Here is a 20,500-nt window from a genome sequence, read left to right as displayed (position 1 = left end):
TCCACCCATCACTTTCTGATTTCTGTGGGCAGCCTGAGCTCTTCCACCCATCACTTTCTGATCTCTGTGGGCAGCCTGAGCTCTTCCACCCATCACTTTCTGATTTCTGTGGGCAGCCTGAGCTCTTCCACCCATCACTTTCTGATTTCTGTGGGCAGCCTGAGCTCTTCCACCCATCACTTTCTGATTTCTGTGGGCAGCCTGAGCTCTTCCATCCATCACTTTCTGATTTCTGTGGGCAGCCTGAGCTCTTCCATCCATCACTTTCTGATTTCTGTGGGCAGCCTGAGCTCTTCCACCCATCACTTTCTGATTTCTGTGGGCAGCCTGAGCTCTTCCACCCATCACTTTCTGATTTCTGTGGGCATCATGAGCTCTTCCACCCATCACTTTCTGATCTGTGGGCAGCCTGAGCTCTTCCACCCATCATTTTCTGATCCCTGTGGGCAGCCTGAGCTCTTCCACCCATCACTTTCTGATCCCTGTGGTCAGTCTGAGCTCTTCCTCCCATCTTCTTCCAATTCCCATAAGTAGGTCAAGAAAAACCTTGGGTACACTATCCCTTAAATTTCTGGGAAGCAAAGTCTGCAGCACCTTCTGGAGTATTAAGAGCATAAGAAATTGCCATGCTGAGTCAGACCAAGGATCCATCAAGCCCAGCATCCTGTTTCCAACAGTGGCCAATCCAGGTCACAAGAACCTGGCAATTACCCAAACACTAAGAAGATCCCATGCTACTGATGCAATTAATAGCAGTGGCTATTCCCTAAGTAAACTTGATTAATAGTCGTTAATGGACTTCTCCTCCAAGAACTTATCCAAACCTTTTTTGAACCCAGCTACACTAAATGCACTAACCACATCCTCTGGCAACAAATTCCAGAGCTTTATTGTGCGTTGAGTGAAAAAGAATTTTCTCTGATTAGTCTTAAATGTGCTACTTGCTAACTTCATGGAATGCCCCCTAGTCCTTCTATTATTCGAAAGTGTAAATAACCGATTCACATCTACTCGTTCAAGACCTCTCATGATCTTAAAGACCTCTATCATATCCTCCCTCAGCCGTCTCTTCTCCAAACTGAACAGCCCTAACCTCTTTAGTCTTTCCTCATAGGGGAGCTGTTCCATCCCCTTTATCATTTTGGTTGCCCTTCTCTGTACCTTCTTCATCGCAATTATATCTTTTTTGAGATGCGGCGACCAGAATTGTACACAGTATTCAAGGTGCGGTCTCACCATGGAGTGATATAGAGGCATTATGACATTTTCCGTTCTATTAACCATACCCTTCCTAATAATTCCTAACATTCTGTTTGCTTTTTTAACTGCCGCAGCCACACTGATCCGACGATTTTAAAGTATTATCCACTATGATGCCTAGATCTTTTTCCTGGGTGGTAGCTCCTAATATGGAACTTAACATCGTGTAACTACAGCAAGGGTTATTTTTCCCTGTATGCAACACCTTGCACTTGTCCACATTAAATTTCATCTGCCATTTGGGTAATTGCCAGGTTCTTGTGGCCTGGTTTTGGCCTCTGTTGGAAACAGGATGCTGGGCTTGATGGACCCTTGGTCTGACCCAGCATGGCAATTTCTTATGTTCTTATTTGGATGCCCAATCTTCAAGTCTTGCAAGGTCTTCCTGCAATGTATCACAGTCTGCTTGTGATTTAACTACTCTAAATAATTTTATATCATCCGCAGATTTGATAACCTCACTCATCATATTCCTTTCCAGATCATTTATAAATATATTGAAAAGCACCGGTCCAAGTACAGATCCCTGAGGCACTCCACTGTTTACCCTTTTCCACTGAGAAAATTGTCCATTTAATCCTACTCTCTGTTTCCTGTCCTTTAACCAATTTATAATCCACGAAAGGACATCACCTCCTATCCCATGACTTTTTACTTTTCCTAGAAGCCTCTCATGAGGGACTTTGTCAAACGCCTTCTGAAAATCCAAATACACTACATCTACCGGTTCACCTTTATCCACATGTTTATTAACCCCTTCAAAAAAATGAAGCAGATTTGTGAGGCAAGTCTTCCCTTGGGTAAATCCATGCTGGCTGTGTCCCATTAAACCATGTCTTTCTATATGCTCTACGATTTTATCTTGAGAATAGTTTCCACTGTTTTCCCCAGCACTGAAGTCAGGCTCACTAGTCTATAGTTTCCTGGATCATCCGTGGAGCCCTTTTTAAATACTGGGGTTACATTGGCCACTCTCCAGTCTTCAGGTACAATGGATGATTTTAATGATAGGTTACAAATTTTAACTAATAGATCAGAAATTTCATTTTTAAGTTCCTTCGGTACACTAGGATGCATACCATCTGGTCCAGGTGATTTGCTACTCTTTAGTTTGTCAATCTGGCCTACTACATCTTCCAGGTTCACAGTGATTTCGTTCAGTTCGTCTGACTCATCACCCCTGAAAACCATCTCCGGAACTGGTATCTCCCCAACATCCTCATTAGTAAACACGGAGGCAAAGAATTCATTTAGTCTTTCTGCAATGGCCTTATCTTCCCTAAGAGCCCCTTTAACCCCTCAGTCATCTAATGGTCCAACCGACTCCCTCACAGGTTTCTTGCTTTGGATATATTTTAAAAAGTTTTTATTATGAGTTTTTGCCTCTACGGCCAACTTCATTTCAAATTCTCTCTTCGCCTGTCTTATCAATGTTTTAGACTTAACTTGACAATGCTTATGTTTTATCCTATTTTCTTCAGATGGATCCTTCTTCCAATTTTTGAAGGATGTTTTTTTGGATAAAATAGCCTCTTTCACCTCACCTTTTAACCATGCCGGTAATCGTTTTGCCTTCCTTCCACCTTTCTTAATGTGTGAAATAAATCTGGACTGCGCGTCTAGGATTGTATTTTTAAACAATGTCCATGCCTGTTGAACACTTTTAACCTTTGCAGCTGCACCTTTCAGTTTTTTTCTAACTATTTTCCTCATTTTATCAAAGTTTCCCTTTTGAAAGTTTAGTGTCAGATCTCAGAATTTACTTATTGTCCCCCTTCCAGTTATTAGTTTAAATTTGATCATATTGTGATCACTGTTAACAAGTGGCCCCTCCACCGTTACTTCTCTCACCAAATCCTGTGTTCCACTAAAAATTAAATCTAAAATAGATCCCTCTCTTGGTTCCTGAACCAATTGCTCCATGAAGCAGTCGTTTATTACATCCAGGAACTTTATGTCTCTAGCAAGTCCTGATGTTACATTTACCCAGTCAATATTGGGGTAACTGAAATCTGCCATTATTATTTTAATTTTTTTTTAATTTTTTTTTTTTTTTGTATGTAAAACATTATATTAATTTATGGTTTACTATCTGTACTGCCTGTTATCGTATATACCTGTTATCTGTAAAGCCTGTTGCTAATTATTGTTAATTGTAAACCGCGGTGATGTATCTTTTTACGTACTGCGGTATATAAAAACCCCTAAATAAATAAATAAATAAATTATTGCACGGCCAAATTGGTTAGCTTCCCTGATTTCTCTTAGCATTTCATCATCTGTCTGAGCATTTTGTCCAGGTGGACGGTAGTATACTCCTATCACTATACTCTTACCCAACACACATGGGATTTCTACCCATAAAGATTCTACTGAGCATTTAGTCTCTTGTATGATCTTTATCCTGTTGGACTCTATAACCTCCCAGACATAAAGTGCCACTCCCCCACCAAGTTGATCCTCCCTATCATTGCGATATAATTTGTACCCTGATATAGCACTGTCCCATTGGTTATCCTCCTTCCACCAGGTCTCTGTGATGCCAATTATGTCAATCTCATCATTTGCTGCTATACACTCTAACTCTCCCATCTTACTTCTTAGACTTCTGGCATTGGCATACAGACATTTCAAAGTGTGGTTTTTGCTTGTTTTAACAACCTGCTTTTCAGTTGTTAGGGATAATTCAGAAATCATTAGCTTTGGTGATTTTTTACAAATAGGCACATGGACTATGTTTGCTTTTAATGGAACCTCTCTGTTGGGATGCCCTAACTCTCCTGTTTCATTAGTACCCTTCAAGGATACATTTCTCCGAACCATGCGCTGCTGAGCGACTATCTGCTTTCCCCCTTGTTCTAGTTTAAAAGCTGCTCCATCTCCTTTTTAAAAGTTAGTGCCAGCAGCTTGGTTCCACTCTGGTTAAGGTGGAGCCCATTGTTTCGGAAAAGTCTCCCCTTTCCCCAAAAGTTACCCCAGTTCCTTACAAAACTGAATCCCTCTTCCCTGCACCATAGTCTCATCCACGCATTGAGACTCTGGAGCTCTGCCTGCCTCTGGGGACCTGCACGTGGAACAGGAAGTATTTCAGAGAATGCCACCCTGGAGGTTCTGGATTTCAGCTTCCTACCTAAAATCCTAAATTTGGCTTCCAGAACCTCTCTCCCACATTTTCCTATGTCATTGATGCCCATGACAGCCGGCTCCTCCCCAGCACTGTCTAAAATCCTATCTAGGTGACGCGTGAGGTCTGCCACCTTTGCACCAGGCAGGCAAGTTACCAGGCGGCCCTCGCATCTACCAGCCACCCAGCTATCTACATTTCTAATAATTGAATCACCAACTATGATGGCCGGCCTAACCCTTCCCTCCTGGGCAGTAGCCCTGGGAGACTTGTCCTCCATGCGAGAGGACAATACATCACCTGGAGAGCAGGTCCTTGCTACAGGATCATTCCTGCCACACTAGGGTGATGTTCTCCTACTGGGAGACCTTTCTGATCCAAGGCAGCACTGGGGCTGCCAGACTGGATTTGGGACTTGGCTACTATGTCCCAGAAGGTCTCATAAATGTACCTCTCTTTCTGCCTCAGCTCCTCCAAGTCTGCTACTCTAGCCTCCAGAGATCGAATTCGTTCTCTGAGAGCCAGGAGCTCTTTGCACAGAGTGCCCACATACAATCTCTCATCGGTGGGTAAAAAATCATACATAGAAACATAGAAATGACGTCAGAAGAAGACCAAACGGCCCATCCAGTCTGCCCAGCAAGCTTCGCACTTTTGTTTGTTTTTTTTTTCTCATACTTTTCTGTTTCTCTTGGCTCTTAGTAACCTTTTGGTTCTATTTCCCTTCCAGCCCCACCATTAATGTAGAGAGCAGTGTTGGAACTGCATCTAAGTGAAATATCTAGCTTAATTAGTTAGGGTAGTAACCGCCGCAGTAAGCAAGCTACACCCATGCTTATTTGTTTACCCAGACTATGTAATTCAGTCCTTGTTGGTTGTCTGTATATAGATCCACTTTTCTTCATCCCCCCTGCCGTTGAAGCAGAGAGCTATGCTGGATATGCATGAAGTATCGGTCTTTCTCCCCTGCCGTTGAAGCAGAGAGCTATGCTGGATATGCATTGAAAGTGAAGTATCAGGCTTATTTATTTATTTATTTATTGTAGAGTTTTATATACAGTTATTCGGTAGAGCCATCATAACGGTTTACAAAATATGCAATTAGCATACAATCAAATGGAGTTAACATGGTAGTTGGGAACAGTAGAGTATTATGAACAGTAAACATTTTTTCTTAGTAGTTGAATAACAGAATAGTGAGGAGAACATTTTCAATGAACTTAATGAATCAAGTGAGAGAGCAGGGAGAGGTGAAAAAGGAGGGTATATCAGGAGAGCATGAAGAGGAGGATTATGCTTGCGAGTTCTGTTGAGGGCTGGTTGAGGATTTGGTTTGGGGTAGTAAACGCCGTAACAAGCAAGCTACTCCCCGCTTTTTTGTGAATGCAAATCCTTTTTTCCACATTTCCTCTTGCCGTTAAAGCTTAGAGCAATGTTGGAGTCGCATTAACCGTGTGTATGTTTATTTAATAAGGGTATTGACTCCAGGCAGTAGCCATCATTCCCGCGAGCCACCCACTCTTCATTCACGTCCTCTAGACTTTATGGATCCACAGTGTTTATCCCACGCCCCTTTGAAGTCCTTCACAGTTCTGGTCTTCACCACTTCCTCCAGAAGGGCATTCCAGGCATCCACCACCCTCTCCGTGAAGAAATACTTCCTGACATTGGTTCTGAGTCTTCCTCCCTGGAGCTTCAAATTGTGACCTCTGGTTCTGCTGATTTTTTTCTGACGGAAAAGATTTGTCGTTGTCTTTGGATCATTAAAACCTTTCAGGTATCTGAAAGTCTGTATCATATCACCTCTGCTTCTCCTTTCCTCCAGGGTGTACATATTTAGATTCTTCAATCTCTCCTCATAAGTCATTTGATGAAGACCCTCCACCTTTTTGGTCGCCCTTCTCTGGACCGCCTCCATCTTGTCTCTGTCTCTTTGGAGATACGGTCTCCAGAACTGAGCACAGTACTCCAGGTGAGGCCTCACCAAGGACCTGTACAAGGGGATTATCACTTCCCTTTTCTTACTCGATATTCCTCTCTCTATGCAGCCCAGCATTCTTCTGGCTTTAGCTATCGCCTTGTCAAATTGTTTCATCGACTTCAGATCATTAGACACCATCACCCCAAGGTCTCTCTCCTGCTCCGTGCACATCAACCTTTCCTCCCCCCCCATCGAATACAGTTCATTCTGATTTCCACTCCCCATATGCATGACTCTGCACTTCTTGGCATTGAATCTCAGCTGCCACTCTTCCAGCTTCCTTAAATCACGTCTCATTCTCTCCACTCCTTCCGGCGTGTCCACTCTGTTGCAGATCTTACTGTCATCCGCAAAAAGACAAACCTTACCTTCTATCCCGTCCGCAATGTCACTCACAAAGATACTGAACAGGACCGGTCCCAACACCGATCCTTGCGGTACACCACTTAAAACCGCTTTCTTCAGAGAGAATTCCATTTACCATCACACATTGTCTTCTGTCCGTCAACTAGTTTGCAATCCAGGTCACCACCTCGGCACTCACTCTTAAGCTTCTCGTTTTATTCACCGGTCTTCAGTGCGGGACCGTATCAAAAGCTTTGCTGAACCCAAGTACATGACATCGAGTGCTCTTCCTTGATCCAATTCCTTGGTTACCCAGTCAAAAAAGTCGATCAGATTTGTCTGACAGGATCTTCCCCTGGTGAATCCATGCTGCCTCTGGTCCAGCAATTCTCCCGACTGTAGATAGTTCACTATTCTCTCTTTCAACAGTGACTCCATTACTTTTCCCACCACCGAAGTGAGGCTAACCGGTCTGTAGTTACCAGCCTCTTCTCTGTTCCCACTCTTGTGAAGCGGGACCACCACCGCTATTCTCCAATCACTCGGCACCACTCCCGTTTCTAGGGATCTATTGAACAGGTCACACAGCAGACCCGCCAGCACATCTCTGAGCTCCCTCAGTATCCTGGGATGAACCTCATCTGACACTCAATACAAAAGCCTACACTTAAAGATCTAGCTCAGAACCACGTCCCAGAACTTGAATCATTCTCGCTTTTATAATCATATCAAACAACTCCTAATTTTTATCCTTGGTCTCACAATTCCAAATCATTAAATATTTGAGCATGCTACACCAATACCTCTTAATCCAGATGTAACCTCAGTTTTTGAAGTCTTCACTCCTATAGAAATAACCGCCAGTTCTTATTTACTTAACCCTATTCTGTAGACGTAAACTTTTCATGAAGACTGTAATCTGTAAGCACCTGTATTTATTATAAGAATTTGTATTTCTATTTATTATTTAGCTATTAACATTGTTCTGTTACCACTTGGTACTATTTCTCTCCTTTACCTCAAACTCTAAGTTCCTACTAAGTTAGCCATGTTATTTATACCCAATCGTTGGATGTAATTGTATATTTGTTTAATTGTTCAATCTGTTTGATGTAATTTTCTGTTCCTTGTTCTGTGTAAACCGAAGTGGTATGCACTAGTGCATGAACTCCGGTATATAAAAGCCTTTAAATAAATAAATAAATAAATAAAAGACTGGAAAGCCCCCCTCTTGCTGCTGGACTTCTGCCTTCATCTTAGTTTTATTGAGATCCTAGTTAAGTTTAGGATACTAAGGGAGTTGGAATGAGAGTACTTTAAATTTACAGGTGGATTTACTAATTAATCTGCTAGTGTCCTACAAGGGGTTGATTAAACTTTCAATAAGGGCTGGTACAATAGTATGATTTAGATAAGACCCTGATTGATTTTTAATGAGAAAGTGTCTTGTGCCTAAAAATATGAGGGTTGAATGGGTGGGAAAGACAGACACTAGAATTAACGATCTCTGGCTTGCTTATTACCTCAGACACACACAAACTCTAAAAAATATATACCTTAATTTCATCTTTCACCAAACTTTTATAAGCCCAAAAGTTTCTGAAAGCGTATAAAAGCTATACTTACCAATCCTTTTTAACCACCGTTAACTTGGCCTCCAAATACTTTCAGTACTTGGAGGTCAAGTCTGGATGTATTATGGCTTTGCCAAATTAATGCAAGAGCGACGTAAAGCTTTCTTCAGTATGAGACAAAAAGTTATAGATATAGTGGTGCAGCCTTTCTTTTACGATACCCTTGTAAATGTGTTCTTAAAATTAGTAATAATACATTTATTTTTTTTTTGTCTAGACCAACTGCCGAGTTTTTTGGAGGTCTCAGTAATACAGAGTAATTCCTAGGTATAATAATAATAATAGGGAATTGTTAAAACTGCTGTTTTCTTTCTGTTCTAATGTAGTGTATGTACAATCTCCTCTAATTTTCTAATTCTCCCTTAATTTTGGAAACGATTTGTGTAACTAGTATGGAGATATATGACTTGTGGCTTTTTTGAGCCTAAAATAATATCTTTCTTTCTTGTTTTTCCTTTTATATGATTTCCTAAATTGCTGTAGAAAAAAAAAAAAAAAGTCATGGGATAGGTGGTGATGTCCTTTCGTGGATTACAGACTGGCTAAAAGACAGGAAACAGAGTAGGACTAAATGGTCAATTTTCTCAGTGGAAGGGAGTTGGCAGTGGAGTGCCTCAGGGATCAGAGTAGTTAAATCAGATTGTGATCAATTGGAGGAGGACCTTGTGAGACTGGAAAATTGGGTATCCATATGGCAGATGGAATTTAATGTGGATAAGTGCAAGGTGATGCATATAGGGAAAAATAACCCATGCTATAATTACACAATGTTAGGTTCCATATTAGGTGCAACAACCCAAGAAAGAGATCTAGGTGTCATAGTGGATAACACATTGAAATCATCTGACTTAAACTTATCCAATCCTTTTTGGATTTGCTGCAGCAGTCAAAAAAGCAAAAGGAATGTTGGGAATTATTAGAAAGGGAATGGTGAATAAAACGGAAAATGTCATAATGCCTCTGTATCGCTCCATGGTGAGACCACACCTTGAATACTGTGTACAATTCTGGTCGCCGCATCTCAAAAAAGATATAATTCCGATGGAGAAGGTACAGAGAAGGGCAACCAAAATGATAAGGGGAATGGAACAGCTCCCCTATGAGGAAAGACTAAAGAGGTTAGGACTTTTCAGCTTGGATAAGAGACGGCTGAGGGGGGATATGATAGAGGTGTTTAAAATCATGAGAGGTCTAGAACAGGTAGATGTGAATCGGTTATTTACTCCTTCAGATAATAGACTAGGGGGCACTCCATGAAGTTAGCATGTGGCACATTTAAAACTAATCGGAGAAAGTTCTTTTTTACTCAGCGCACAATTAAACTCTGGAATTTGTTACCAGAGGATGTGGTCAGTGCAGTTAGTATAGCTGGGTTTAAAAAGGATTGGATAAGTTTAAGTCCATTTCTTGCTATTAATTAAGTTGACTTAGAAAATAGCCACTGCTATTACTAGCAACTGTAACATGGAATAGACTTAGTGTTTGGGTACTTTCCAGGTTTGGCTACTATTGGAAACAGGATGCTGGGCTTGATGGACCCTTGGTCTGACCCAGTATGGCATGTTCTTATACGCAATGTGATTCCCAGAGAACTCATCTCTGCTGGTAATAATGATTCCTAGACAGCTTGTGTCCTCCAGTGTCTGTGTCATACATGGCTGTGATTCACAGAGAGTTCATGTCTGCTGCTAGAATTTATTTATTTATTTATTGTTTTTGTTATACCGAGTTTCATGATAGGCATCACATCAACCCGGTTTACAAATAACAAGGAGTGTAAAGCATAACGTAACGTAAAAAACAATATTTTCAATAAGAACCTTGAACTTTAAATACAGTGAATCAGAAAAAGGGAGAGGGAAAGTTACAAAAAACAAGGAAAATAAACTTGGGATGGAAGGGGAGAAATTGAACAGCACAATATTTACATTTCAGCCTATTGATACATTAGAATAGCAAGTGAAAAAATAAGACTATGAAACGGTACATAGGTAATCAAATGAATAAATATGACAGTTGTGAATGGTAATAGTATGATAAATATTCAGCAGGAATTAGTGAGAGAGGGTTTGAGGTTGGTTGATTCGTGTTTACATTCCATTATTGCATACGAGTTAGTGCTAGTGAGAGGAGGTTTTATTCAAGGCTTGGAAATGTTTTTTTGAAAAGCCAAGTTTTTAGTCTTTTCCTAAATGTTAAAGAGCATGGCTCTTGTCTCAAATCAGGTGGGATCGAGTTCCAGAGAGCTGGACCTGCTGATGAGAAGGCTCTGAGACTCAAGGATTTATGTTGGTAGGTTTTGGCCTTTGGAATTTGGAGTGACTCTTTGTAGTGTTCCCTGATAGGCCTGGCGGAGGTGAATTTTTTAAGTGGTATTTGTAGGTCAAGTTGCGTGTGTTGGTTGATAGTTTTGTATATGATGTTAATGGTTTTGTACATGATTCTATAGTGGATCGGAAGCCAATGGAGGTTTTTGAGAATAGGTGAAATGTGGTCAATTTTCCTGGAATTTGTAAGGACTCTGGCTGTAGAGTTCTCAACCATTTGTAAAGGTTTGGTGTAAGAAGCTGGGAGGCCTAATAGTAATGAGTTGCAATAATCTAGTTTGGAAAAGATTATTGCTTGCAAGATTGTTCTGAAGTCCTGAGTGTGAAACAGCGGTTTTTATTCTTTTCAGGATATGTAATTTGTAGAAGCAATCTTTGGTGGTTTGGTTAATGAATGTTTTGAGGTTGAGACGATTGTCTAGGATGGCTCCTAAGTCTCTTACGTGGGTTGTTTGAAGGAGTGTGGGTGGTTTAGGAAGTGTGTTATTGTTTTCCGGTGATATGAGCAGGAATTCTGTTTTCGAAGCATTGAGTACAAGGTTTAGACTGTTGAGGAGAAGTTTAATTTCTAATAGGCAACTGTCCCAGTATTCCATTGTTTTTGAGATTGATTCTTTATAGGGATTACGATCTGTACGTCGTCTGCAAAAAGGAAATGTTTCAGGCTTAATTTTGTTAGTAGTTGGCAGAGTGGTAGCAGGTAGACATTGAAAAGGGTGGGTGAAAGTGATGATCCTTGCGGCACTCCTCTATTAGAAGGGTGGTATTGGGATTCTTTATTATGAATTTTGACTCTGTATCCTCTGTTTTCTAGAAATGTTTTGAACCAGTTTAGTGTGGCACCTGTTAAACCAATGTTTGCCAGCTGTTTTAGAAGAAGGGCGTGGTTGACGGTGTCAAAGGCCGCCGAGAAGTCAAGGAGGATTAGAAAATATGCTTGGCCTTTATCAATACCAGAGAGTAGGTAGTCCATGAGTGAAATTAGTAGCGTTTCGGTGCTTGCGGCTTTGCGAAAACCATATTGGTTTGGGGACAGAATACTGTGGTCCTCTAGGTAGTTGGATAGTTGGGTGTTTACCAGTTTTTCCATGATTTTAGCTATAAATGGTAGGTTGGAAATAGGGCGGAAGTTGTTGGGATCACATGCATTTAGATTTGGTTTTTTTTTAGCAGTGGCTTGATTGAGGCAGTTTTTAGGTCATCTGGGTAGATGCCATGTGATAAGGAGCAGTTTATAATATCTGCTAGGGTTTTTGCTATTGTGTCCGGGATAAGAATGGATTCCTGGAAAGCTTGTGTCCTCCAGTGTCTGTGTCATGCACAGCTGTGATTCACAGAGAGTTTGTGTCTGCTGCTTGAATTGATTCCTGGAAAGCTTGAGTCCTCCAGTGTCTGTGCCATGCACGGCTGTGATTCACAGAGAGTTCGTGTCTGCTGCTAGAATTGATTCACCGGAGGAAAGCCACCAAGCAACCAGCAGAGTCATAACCCTACTGGAGAGCCTAGGATGGGTGATCAACACACACAAAAGCTCCCTACAGCCCTCACAGTCGCTGGAATACCTAGGAGTCCAATTCGACACCAAAGAGGACAAGGTCAGCTTGACCCCCACAAGGAGATCAAAATTGTGGAACCGGCTGCAAACCTTGCTGAACGATCCTTGTCCCTCAGCATGGGATTGGATGATGGGATCCATACTGGAAGTAGTGCCATGGGCAAGAGCCCACATGAGGCCCCTACAGTGCTCACTTCTATCACGGTGGAGCCCATGGTCCCAGAACTATACCATACGTCTATCACTCCCGGGCAGAGTTTGGACTCAGCTACGGTGGTGGCTGCAAGTCAGCCACATGAGCCGGGGATCAAGACTATCCTCCCCAACCTGGACCTTACTCACCACAGATGCCAGTCTACGAGGACGGGGAGCACACTGCGAGGAGTTAACCGCCCAAGGGCAATGGAACGCAGAAGAAGCGGGATGGAACATCAACTGCCTAGAAGCGTGGGCAGTCACAGACTTCGAAACAAAGCGGTCAGAGTAATGTTGGACAACGCCACGACAGTGGCCTACATCAACCGGTGGGGGGAACCAGGAGCCAACAGGTGTCCCTAGAAATAGACCCCCTGATGGAGATATCCGTCGTCCACATCGCCGGGAAAGACAACATCATGGCAGACTTCCTCAGCAGGGAAAGTCTAGACCCAGGAGAATGGAGGCTGTCATCCGCAGCCTTCAAGATGATAGTGAATCGGTGGGGGACACCAGACATGGACCTTCTGGCAAACAGATCCATAGCCCAAGTATCCAGATACTTCAGCCGCAGGCGGGAACCACAGTCCCAAGGGATTGATGCCCTGGTACAGCCCTGGCCCCCGTGGACTCTACTATATGCCTTCCCGCCGTGGCCCCTACTGGGCGCAATCATTCACAAGATACAACTACACAAGGGACTAGTTCTTCTGGTGGCTCCATATTGGCCAAGAAGACCCTGGTACGCAGACATGAGAAGATTGCTGGCAGGGAACCCCATACCCAACCCCCTACCCCTGCCCCCACACAGGGACCTGCTACAACAAGGTCCGATTCTCCACGAGGACCCAGCTCAATTCTCTCTTACGGTCTGGCCATTGAGAGGGCTCGCCTGAGAAAGAGCGGATACTCGGGGGCGGTAATCAACACTCTCCTCCGAGCACGCAAGTTCTCCACATCGCTAATGTACATAAGGATCTGGAGAGTATTTGAAGCCTGGTGCGAAGACCACAACATCAAGCCATGCTCATTTAAAGTTCCTGTGATCCTGGAATTCTTACAGAACGGTCTACAGAAGGGTCTGTCCCTCAACTTCATCAAGGTACAGGTTGCCGCATTGTCATGCTACGGCTCCAAGAGCGAGGGCAATAGCATAGCTTCTCACCCAGACGTGTCACGCTTCCTGAAAGGAGTCAAGCACATTCGCCCACCACTAAAGTGGCCGGTACCTCTGTGGAATCTCAATCTCGTTTTGGACTTCCTAGCGGGAACCGCCTTCAGACCCCTCTGAGGCCTGTCCCTCCGCCTGTTAACCTTAAAGACGGTGTTTTTGCTGGTGGTGTGTTCAGCCCGCCGCATATCGGAACTACAAGCACTGTCCTGCCGTGAGCCGTTCCTCAGGCTCACCCCGGGTCCATCCAACTACGCACGGTTCCCTCCTTCCTCCCCAAAGTGGTCTCACACTTCCACCTTAACCAGACCATCTCGCTACCAACGACGGATGGCTTGAAGAATTCGGAAGAAGCCCGTAGTCTGCTCCACCTCAACATCGGCAGACTCCTATTCAGATACCTGGAAATGTCCGAACCCGTACGAAAAAGGACCACCTTTTCGTCCTTCACAGCGGAAAGAGACAAGGGGAAGCGGCCTCGCGGGCAACCATAGCCCGCTGGATCAAGGAAGTCATCAAGGCGGCCTACGTAGAAGCTGGAAAGCCACCAACTCTACAGATCAAGGCCCATTCTACCAGAGCCCAGTCAGTATCCTGGTCAGAAACTAGAATGCTGTCACCTGCCGAGATCTGCAGGGCAGTGACATGGTCCTCCATCCATACCTTCTCCAGATTCTATCGTCTGGACGTTCAGGCTCGGGAGGACACGGCATTTGCAAGGGCAATACTAAGTGGGTCACGGGCAGCCTCCCACCCGGTTCGGGAGTAGCTTTTATACATCCCATTGGTCCTGAGTCCATCTGCTACACGATAGGAAATGGAGAAATTACTTACCTGATAATTTTGTTTTCCTTAGTGTAGACAGATGGACTCAGCATCCCACCCTTGGCTGCTGTCACGCATGGTCCTTCATATGATTCAAGAGTAAGCCATGTTTTCATTTACCTAGAGCATCCACCCTGCCGGGTGTCGACGCTTTCCGGTTGAGTACACTGGCGGTCTCCAGCTATAGTCAATCAACCAGTTCAAGTTAATCAAATTATAACGTTTAACCAAGTTATGAAGTTATTCGTTAACCAAATTATTAAGTTAATCAGTCAGTCACACACATATCCACAATGCTTTTCAAGGAGAATACTGAAGAGCTGCACTTCCTGCAGGGGTATATGTAACTAGGGGATGACGTCAGATTGAAATCTGATCCGTCTCCAACTGCTAGCAGGAGTACACTATACCCATTGGTCCTGAGTCCATCTGTCTACACTAAGGTAGCAAAGATATTTTAAACAGGGCAGATCTTCCCAAAAATGGGAAATTCTTTCCAAAGGCGCATTTGTTCATCCATGGATTCTATCTGTTTACATATATTTAAGGAATTCAAAAGATTTAGGTTCTGAAGTATCCAAACCTGTAGGTATTTCAAGGTGCCAGTGGACCATGCCAACGAAAAATCCCCTGACCAATTCATCCGAACTATATCCTGTATTGGGTAAAGCCTCAGATTTGGAGAAAGTGATCTTCAAACCTGCAAAAGTCCCAAACCACTTAATCAAATCCAAGGTTTTCCTCAAAGAAAAGAATGAGTCACGCAGAAATAAGAGCATATCATCTGCAAATAAGCAAACTTTATATTCGCTTTTACCCAAAGCAAAGCCAGGAATAGAGCTATCTGATCTTAGAGAGTAGGATTAAATGGGCAATTTTCTCAGTGGAAGGGAGTGGGCAGTGGAGTGCCTCAGGGATCTGTATTGGGACCCTTACTTTTCAATATATTTATAAGTGATCTGGAAAGAAATACGACGAGTGAGATAATCAAATTTCCAGATGGCACAAAATTGTTCAGAGTAGTTAAATCACAAGCAGATTGTGATAAATTGCAGGAAGACCTTGTGAGATTGGAAAATTAGGTATCCAAATGGCAGATGAAATTTAATGTGGATAAGTGCAAGGTGATGCATATAGGGAAAAATAACCCATGCTATAATTACACAATGTTGGGTTCCATATTAGGTGCTACAACCCAAGAAAGAGATCTAGGTGTCATAGTGGATAACACATTGAAATCGTCGGCTCAGTGTGCTGCGGCAGTCAAAAAAGCAAACAGAATGTTAGGAATTATTAGAAAGTGAATGGTGAATAAAACGGAAAATGTCATAATGCCTCTGTATCGCTCCATGGTGAGACCGCACCTTGAATACTGTGTCATCCCTACTATAATGGCTGATGATCAAACTGGATTTGTACAAGGGAGACATGGAGTCACAAATGTTTGCAAACGTTTAGAAGTGATTGGATCAGGAGAACAGCAGAATCATTTGATAATGTGCAATGGGAATATATGTTTTGGCTTTTTCCGAAGTATGGGATACCTGATTCTTTTATTGAGTGGATTAGGTTACTTTATACCTCTCCTGCAGCACAACTTTGTATTAACGATGTATTGTCTGACCAGTCTTTTCTTCAGGGGGGCACACAAGAGATAAGAACATAAGAAAATGCCATACTGGGTCAGACCAAGGGTCCATCAAGCCCAGCATCCTGTTTCCAACAGTGGCCAATCCAGGCCATAAGAACCTGGCAAGTACCCAAAAACTAAGTCTATCCCATGTAACCATTGCTAATGGCAGTGGCTATTCTCTAAGTGAACTTAATTGCAGGTAATGGACTTCTCCTCCAAGAACTTATCCAATTCTTTTTTAAACACAGCTATACTAACTGCACTAACCACATCCTCTGGCAACAAATTCCAGAGTTTAATTGTGCGTTGAGTAAAAAAGAACTTTCTCCGATTAGTTTTAAATGTGCCCCATGCTAACTTCATGGAGTGCCCCCTAGTCTTTCTACTATCCGAAAGAGTAAATAACCGATTCACATCTACCCGTTCTAGACCTCTCATGATTTTAAACACCTCTATCATATCCCCCCTCAGTCGTCTCTTCTCCAAGCTGAAAAGTCATAACCTCTTTAGTCTTTCCTCATAGGGGAGTTGTTCCATTCCCCTTATCATTTTGGTAGCCCTTCTCTGTACCTTCTCCATCGCAATTATATCTTTTTTGAGATGCGGCGACCAGAATTGTACGCTTTATTGCGCACCACAAGCTTACTAGCTTTATTTCCTTGGCGGAACATGACAGACTTAGATCGCAAAATATGTTGTACTTCACACTGAGAAAGCAAGGCTCTCAGTGATCTCCCAATGTTATTCTTATGCTGCAACACTTCTGGCCTCCTCGTGGCTATATGCTGCTTTTTGAGAGTTTGCAATTGTTCACCCATATGTAATATCTTTGTCCCTCTGTTTATTTTTATGCGCTATAATTTGCCCTCTAATTATTGCCTTCCCAGCATTCCAGAAGGTCTCAGCACGTGCATCTGAAGAAACATTCAGTGCTACATATTCATCCCATTGCTTTTTCAAGTAAGCTTTAAAGTCAAGGTCATAATACAAGAATGGTTGCAATCTCCAGGCAAAGGGGGAAGGTCATTTATTTGTAATATTCAGTCCCAAATGAATGGGTGCATTATCCAATATATTGAATGCACCAATGCTTGTAAAGCTAACCTAGGGGACCAACACTGAAGATATTAAAAAAAAAAAATCTATCCTGGAATAGGAGTCATGAACTGATGAATGACATGTATAGTCTTTCTCTAAAGGATGTAAAGGCTGCCAAGCATCTATCAGTTGCAACTCCTTTATCAAAAAGTGAACCCCTTCTGAGGACTTATGGGGCTTTATAGCTTGTATAGGTGGGGTAACGAGCTGTAGGGAGACAAGTAGATTAAAATCAACCCTCATCACTATTCTGTAAGAAGCAAATTGACTCAAAAGAATCACTAATTTAGAGCAAAAGGTTTGGTCAAACATATTAGGCGTATAGACATTACAAAAGACCATAGATTCATTCACAAGTTTGCCTACTGGAATAAGATATCTCCCCGAATTGTCTACAATCTTATGATCCAGAACAAAGGGACAAGTTTTATGAAATAAAATGGCTACTCCCCTGCGTCTCTGAGAAAATGACGCATAATAACAGTGGCCCACCCAATCCTGTTTGAGTTTTCCGTGAGTTTCCTGAAGGAATGCAATATGAGTTTTCTCTTTTTTACAAAGATTAAGGATCTTTTTTCGCTTAATAGGGGAATGGATGCCATCTACATTCAGGGAAACTATGTTTAAATCAGCCACTACACATTCTCCGTAAGTCAAAGAATCTCAAGACTTCGTAACGGTTTTGTTGGGAGGTGATTGCTCAGCCTCGATCACCCCCCACATAGTTATGATAATATTCAGGACAAGGAAGGGTATGGATCCATGGAAGCCAAGGGCCATACTTATAAGTTGCACTTCAATTAACCAATCTTCACCACACATAACACATACACACCACATCCATCCACACCCACATACAATCCAGAGACATTCCCAAGATCCCTCTCAACTAAGGCCCAACCCCTGAAGAAAATACAAAACCCCTGGACCAGCTCCAGTTTCTTTGGACCACTCCACAAGACCCCCAAACACCACAGCATGTGTAACCTTCAAAAATGACATTTTTCTTTGGTGACCATCACTCCCAAAATTCTCTGCTGCATTATTGCAGTAGGCATAGAAAGGAGAGGCCTTGCAAATGCAAAATAAAATGTCTAGCAACTGAATGGTCTATGGCCCTTATGGATCCCATGAAAATGACATTACAAATGCAATCAAGAAGCAATAGTCCTCATAAAAAATTAGAAACAAGCAAACAAGCCAAAAAAAAAAAAAAAGACAAAGTTCTAGAAAAAAATCCAATGAAACTCGTAAGCTTTTTTCTTGTCTTCCTCAGGAGTGGGTGTATCAGCATTTCCAGCGCAGGGAACAAGGGAGACTTCCATAACAAAAAGCTGGGAAAGATTCACTGGTCCACATAAGCACGGCTAAAGGATTGTCCCCCATCAAAAAACAACAAACACATGCATTGTGCACTGCTGCATTCTTGTGCAGATATAGTCAAAAAACCCCCCAAACCCTTCCAGTCGAGGTCTCCTTTCACAAACCCTACGGTATATTCAGGTGTTCAGCAGTCTCAAAGCTTCTTCTTTCGGCTGTACCCTCGTGAAACACTTTAAGCTTTGTGGGATACTGTAGCGCAAACTTGACTCCCTTTAGAAGTAGCTCTGAACTGATTGGCGTCAGTGCCTTCCTACATTCAGTCACTTTAGAGGAGTAATAATTGAACAAAAGAATCTTGGAGCCATCATATTGAATCTGATGGTCCACACCTGTACAGATCTTCCATTTTATCAGCAAAGTTCAAGATCCGTGCGAGCACCACTCTGGGCCTAGCATTTTCTTGTGGTGGCTTACCCGCTCGGTGGACCCTTTCAACCGTAATGGGCTCCGAATCCAAAGAAATGCCCAACTGCTCTGCAAGCCAGACCTGTACCAACTGGTATCCCAATTATGTGCAAATTATTGCGCCTTCCTCTGTTTTTTGATCAAGGCCACCTTCTCTTTCTGTAGCGCTGCCACAGCAGATTCCAATCTGTCCCTCCTAGTTTCCTGTGTCATAACCCCATGTTCAGTCCCATCCTTCCGATGCTGATGGGAGTCAAGGCTATCTTTAACTTCATCAAGAGAGGATTGTAATTTAAGTTTCTCGGCAAGAGCAGCCGAGCCGTTCCTGGCAATTTCTTTTATTAAATCCGCTTTCAGCTCCTGCATTGCCGCGTCTAGACCCGATGCCATTTTCTTATCCTCGCTCTTGGACTTGTCTCTCGGTGTTTGCAAAGTTTTTGTAGTCATTCCTAAGTGAAAGCTTTCCTCGAGGATGCCAAACTATAGAGCACAGCGTTTTAGCCTGGTGCAAAAAAAAGAGCTCAAAATCACCGAATAAGGCCATGTGTAATGTGTCTAGCAGGAGCTCAGCTTCTCAGCGACTTCCCATCTCCTCAGTTGCACTGGAAGTCACTCCCTGAAAGTTTTGATGTTCTCTCTTTTGTTTGTTGCCTTTAAAGTAAATAAAATAGGCAGGAAGAAGGCAGACTCTGTCTGGCCCTTATGGCGTGGATGTTGAACATGAGGTAGTTTCATCTCTGCTTCTTTTGAAAGAAGTGGAAGACATCTTGATTCTGGCTAGGAAACTTTCAACTGGAAAACCCCTATAGCTTCATATGGACAAGGTTTTCATCCTGGTGTCAGTCCAGGTCGCTGCAATATCTTTGCTGTTTAGCACTTAGTACATCATCATTGAAAGTGCACCTCGGTGCTATTGTGGCAGACTACCAATCTGCTTTCATCCTTTGCTATCCAAATTTAGGAAGGGATTGGGGAATTCCACGTCTCCTGTCAGTAAACCCTTCAGTGCCTTGGCATCTTAGAAGCTTCCCTTCACATTGTTTGAAATTCCTCACGTGATAGGTGCTGTTCCTGGGACAGTGAATTGCAAGCACAGGTTTCCTATTCGCTATATCTCCAATTCTTTCCCAGCAGAATAGTTCTACGTACACACTCTTAAGTTTCTTCCAAAAATGGTCTCAGCTTTTCACACTAATGAAGCAATTGTTGTTTATACCTCTTTTCCAAGATCTCCTGTGCACAAACTTGAGAAGGCTCTTTTCATTCTTTGGACTGTAAGAGAGCCTTGGCGTACGACTTGAGAAGAACTCAGCCTTATCATCAGGCTTCTCATCCCAATAGACTGGGAGTAGCAGTAGGCAAGAGAACTTTGTTCAGTTGGCTAGCAGACTATATTTTTCACTGTTATGAGCTGGGTTGGCTTACAGATTAGTCGTCATCAAGGCTTTAAGTGGCAACTTCAGTGGCTCACCTCAGGGCTGCTTCCATAGGAGACATCTGCAAAGCTGCGACTTGTAGTCAATGCACATCTTCACATCCCACTACTGTCTGGACGGCATGTCAA

At 42.8% G+C, this 20,500-nt stretch overlaps 1 protein-coding gene across 1 annotated transcript in view; it reads left to right on the top strand.

Moving 5' to 3' along the window:
* LOC115083416 (casein kinase II subunit alpha-like) overlaps positions 1–20,500 on the top strand; it is a 101,404-nt gene that overhangs the window by 4,388 nt on the left and 76,516 nt on the right. The window contains exon 2 of the mRNA XM_029587222.1: positions 16,938–17,010. The gene's annotated coding sequence lies outside the window, so the exon portion shown is untranslated. The remainder of the gene's footprint in view (positions 1–16,937; positions 17,011–20,500) is intronic.

This window comes from Rhinatrema bivittatum, chromosome 2 (genome assembly GCF_901001135.1).
Source record: "Rhinatrema bivittatum chromosome 2, aRhiBiv1.1, whole genome shotgun sequence".
Taxonomy (NCBI): Eukaryota; Metazoa; Chordata; class Amphibia; order Gymnophiona; family Rhinatrematidae; genus Rhinatrema; species Rhinatrema bivittatum.
Note: the sequence above shows the minus strand (reverse complement) of the source record. Positions and strands in the feature narration are given on the sequence as shown.